The sequence below is a fragment of the Portunus trituberculatus genome, chromosome 1 (assembly GCF_017591435.1).
Source record: "Portunus trituberculatus isolate SZX2019 chromosome 1, ASM1759143v1, whole genome shotgun sequence".
Taxonomy (NCBI): domain Eukaryota; kingdom Metazoa; phylum Arthropoda; class Malacostraca; order Decapoda; family Portunidae; genus Portunus; species Portunus trituberculatus.
In genome coordinates, this window is record NC_059255.1 from 1,665,783 (window position 1) to 1,670,782 (window position 5,000).

At 40.4% G+C, this 5,000-nt stretch overlaps 1 protein-coding gene across 1 annotated transcript in view; it reads right to left on the reverse strand.

The window, feature by feature from the left end:
• The window catches only part of LOC123504880 (basement membrane-specific heparan sulfate proteoglycan core protein-like), a 96,699-nt gene that overhangs the window by 73,650 nt on the left and 18,049 nt on the right, over positions 1 to 5,000 (reverse strand). The gene's annotated exons all lie outside the window — the stretch shown is intronic.

The following is a 5,000-nucleotide window of genomic DNA, read 5'->3' on the forward strand; positions in this document are numbered from 1 at the left end:
AAGAGAGAGAGAGAGAGAGAGAGAGAGAGAGAGAGAGAGAGAGAGAGAGAGAGAGAGAGAGAGAGAGAGAGAAGCTTTTAAGTGTATGTTATTTAAGGGGTTGATGCGAGGTGTTTGTCGAGGTGGTGTTCAAAAGCTTCTGTCGTGTCACTATCGCCTACATGTACTGACAGAGTCCCAAACATTTACAACTCTGTTAAAGAAATAGTGTTTAGGCTCATCTGATCCGAAGCGTTCACCTCTAACCTTATAGTCGTTATTTGGGGTGATGTTGATTTTGTCAATGGATAGAAAATTGTTTGTATTTATATTATCAAAGCTGCAAGATGTTTTAAATAGCTCGTTAAGTCCCCTCGCATCCGTCGCTTCTTTAGACTAAGCAAGCTGAGTTCCATCAAGCTTTCCTCATACGGTTTGTTTCACAGTCATGGGATCAACTTGGTGACTCTTCTTTGAACTCTCTCCAGCTTGTCTATATCTTCCCTGTGATGGGGCGACCAGAACTGGACACAGTATTCCAGCTGAGGTCTGTACGAGCGCATTAAACAATGTGAGACTCACCCCTACTGATGTGAATCCAAAAGTTCCACCAATAAACCCACCCTGTTTGTTTACTGTTTTTTTTTTTTTTATGTAAGAGGGAAGACGGCCAAGTGCAACAAAAAAATTGTGATGAAAAATAAGGCCCACTTGGGTGCCGATCCCCAGGCAAGTTGAATATATAATAATTAGAAGGGACTGCAAAGATGGTAAAGGAATCATCTTTTTATATTTGATTTTTTTATTCGATTTTAAATCTTGCATGAAGAATGTTTGTGTAGTTCGATGCATGTAGTTTCGTGTGAAGAAAGAGAGTTGTCTTCAGAGGACAGACTGTGACTGCCCCCTTGTGTTGTGAGACATAAAGAGAAACGTTCAGTGAGGGCACAGCTGATAAGTTCACAGCACCCCCTGAACCAGTGGAGTAAAGATCGTTTCGGCAGGTGTGTTTGAACTATCTTAAGGTCTGAGGTAATTCCTCATTAACCTTGATAAGCTCAGAGCCGTTGACTGAGTAACTAATACGATCATTATTACTACCAATGTGCAACATTTTACATGTATCTACACTGAAGCTCATCTGCCACTTGTCTGACCAAGTGGATAAGCGGTCGAGGTCAGATTATGATATTATTTTTTCCTCTGATGTAACGACTTGACTCATTATTTTAGTATCATAAGCAAACTTAGATACTTTTACGTTTACTGTGAGGTCTGAATCAATATCGTTAACGTAAATAACGAAAAGAACAGGGCCTAGCACAGATCCTTGTGGTACACCGGTTAAATTCAAACATCGCCAGTTTGAAAATTTACCATTTAAAACAACGCCCTGTTTTCTCTCAGAGAGTCAGCCTTTGAGCCATTTGAGAAGTGTGCCATCTATACCATGTGACTTAATCTGTTTAGTAGCCGCCTATGAAGATCTTTGTCAAAGGCTTCTTGAAAATCTAGATACACCACATCTACCGCCTTTGTCTCGTCGTACATGGTGAAAACATCATTAAAGAAATCAAGCAGATTAGTTACACAAAAACCTGTGTTTCGAAAGCCGTGCTGTGACTCATTGATTATATAATTTACTTCTAGAAAGTTAATTAAATTATGCGAAATACAGTCTCCATTGGTTTATGATATGAGACTGGTATGTCTATAGTTGCTTGAAGTGGTTTGTCACCTTTCTTCTGTATGGGGGCAACGTTAGCTAACTTCCAGTCCCTGGGAACTTTACCGCAGTTAAGTGGTTTGGTGAAAAGCAACGAAAGAGGTTTTACAAATCTGAAATTTAGATTTTTTCAAGATGCGTAGCGCAATATAGTCTGAGCTGGAGGTTTTGTCGGTTTTCATTTTATTGATAAGCCTACTTTAATTATTTCATTATCACAAAAATCACATACACTTTAAAGATGTTATGTCGTGACGCATAGGGGATAGTTCGGGATTTCATGATCGTTTTCCTCTAAAAGCTGAAACAAAATAATCGTTTAGTGTGTCTGCGATCAAAGTCTCTTCGGTGGCAAGATTACCGTTATCTAGGTACATCTGGTTAATGTGAGATGTAATGACTTTCTATTCCGACCGTAATCTTAACATTCTTTGCGATTATATTTAGTGACGCTTGTAATATACATTTCTAGGTTTTCTTACTCTGTTTAATGAGCTTCTTGGATTAGCTCAGATGTTTGTCATATTCAAGTTTATCGCTCTCGTTCTGAGATGACAAATATTTACGGCAGGCACGATTTTTCCGTAATAGTCATGACTCATTGTGGTTAGTCCACCATTTGGCTTTGTTATTTTTGCATTGCATGACTTCACATTTTCTAAAACGTACTAAAATTTTGCCCATGATTATTCAATATTGCCTCCACCCTGTTCAGCTTTCCAGTCTATGCACGCTCCAAGAACTGACCTGAATCTCTCACAGTCTCCATCTTTGAAAGCTACATGAAAACTTTTCCGTCACTAACAATGTCTTTGTATACTTAAAGGTTGATGTTAAAAGAAACAATCTTGTGGTTTCTGGTGGTAAATTCAGGATCAATAATAACAGTAGATATGAAGTCAGCGTTTGTTGAAAGAACAGGATGTAACAAATAGCCACCTTTTGTGGATTCTTGAGCGTGTTGCTTTAGAGGACATTCTAACAAGTATTGTGTAAATCGTGACGAGTGTGAGAGTTAAGTGGATGTTTCCATGACTTGACAGATAAGTTAAAATATCAATAGCATGAAAAGTGTTACTTATTCTAATAGTCTGCCCTCGTAATTTTTATCAGAGGAAAAACTGTATACCGAATGTCTATGAATCAGACCTATAATACTTTTATTTTTAGGAAGATATTCTTAAATGCAAGAAGACTGAATTTATGTTGTTTACCATCTTGGTTTTCAGTATGGTTGGCTGAACAACTTTCACGTAAAGCAATACACTGCCTCTGGTTCGGTACTGTATCCCGCAGTCAAACATTTCATAACCTGACAAGTTGTATTCTGCAAGAAAATCTCTATTCGTAGAGTTTAGGTAAGACTCAGTCATGCCAGTAATATGATAGTTTTCCTGTGCTGCCAAGCTTTCTGAATCTGAAAATGTATTTGTAAAGTTGGAAGCGTGATCAAGCAAGCTTTGGCTGTATTACACATGGAGGTTAGATCGCACGAGGGGTCTGCCAAGAGTCTGGAGCTTCACGATCTTACTGGTATTTTTTTTTTTATCTTATCTGAAATTCTAAACTTTACTAAGGAGCCTGCTAAATCGTGCTGTTTCAATTCCATTTACGTGTAAATTATCTTGCTGAAATGGAGAGGGTTTAGTATGAAAATTGTTCCAGAGGTCAACTCCTCTACAGAGAGAGCTGAGACGGCTGTTGGTGCTGAATGGCTCCGTTATACAGTCGGTGCTCTGGTCCGGGGAATGATGATTGAAACAATAATATTTTTGGATCTATTTTTACACCGTTGTATCATCCTCCTGTACTTATCCATCAGCTCTACTGGTTGCCTCGTCACATGCTGCCGTAATGTTGTCAGAGCGTCCACCAGGCATGGCTAGACGCTTACGTGACGTACGAGCTCTACCACATAACTCAGATAGCTGACCTCTGACTAAAGAATCACAGACCTGTCTCGTCACTTGGGCGCCTTCTTCCTCTTCAACTAAGATCTGAAACCTGTTGTGTGTTGAGATGGGCAAAAAGTTCTTTATACTGGTGATGGTGGACGATTCCTAATTAAGGTGAATGGTGTCTCTGCGGGCACGGCATGGGGACGGTAGGAGCTCTTGGAGTGGCGGAGACAGGTCCATCACAGATGGCAGGAACATAGTTTGCGGAGGTGCAACCTGTATTACAGACAACAAAATGGTTTAGTGTTTGGATCTGCTGCATGACGCCATCACACTGTTTGCACTTCTTGTACTTGTCGTGTAGTCTCTCCACCGTACTCTGGAGGTGACACAACCTGCAGGTGGATGAATTCCTGAAATATTGAGGGGCAAACCTGCCACGACAGGTTTCGCATTGTCTGAGGAGAGAAGACATGATGAGTCAGAGCACTTTCAAAATTCCTGTAAAAATGTAACCATAAATTAAGTGAATGAAAAAATCATGCATGCAAGTAAGATACTGCTGGGGTGGATGCCTCCAATACTGAGAGTGAGCTCCCACAGGCTCTTGAAAAGGCCACAAAATCAATTGTTTGCCTTGAGTCTCGGTCACGAATGAAACCTTCACAACCAGGCGCTAAGAGCTATTGTTCTCACATTTGTGTTCCATAGAGTGGGAATAACGTAGTCACTCAAGGCAAACCTGGCAAGATGGGGAGACAAGACCAGCACTCAACTTCACCTTCAGCCAAGCCTGACACTCCCCTGCGACCCTTGCAAGGCCTGGCCGGTGACACCTACCGCCAGGTGTTCACTGACTCCAGAGATTATTAGACGCTCTTCCAGAGACCAAGAAACTTAAATATTCCTTATAAAATATGAGAGAAAGATTGAAAGCTACTGAGAACCAATCATTCTAAAGGATAGGGATGAAAGGAAAGGAAAGGATCAACAACTGGTTCCAAGAGAGGCTAAATTAATGTAGAGATCGCCACAACTCTATAAACCGCAGATCCAGCTTACAAGGGCCTGGTCCAGCTAACTAGGACTCTGTAACACCAGCCATTGTCCCACAGAGAGATCCTTTGCTTAAAGTCCACTCCACCACTGCTGCTGCCCAGTGGCTCACCGTAACCCTGACCCGGGGGGACTTTTGATGTGAAGCTTAGTACTTATACTTCAAAGAGTTAACAAAATTTGGTTCTTGGGAATAACATTAGATTGCAAACAAACCTTGAAGTCACACACAGAGGAAGTAATAAACAACGCATCAAAATTTATTGGAATTTTCTTACAAAATTAGTTAATCTTGTTATCTGAATTGTTTAATTCAGATACATTACTTTTTAGTTTATCCA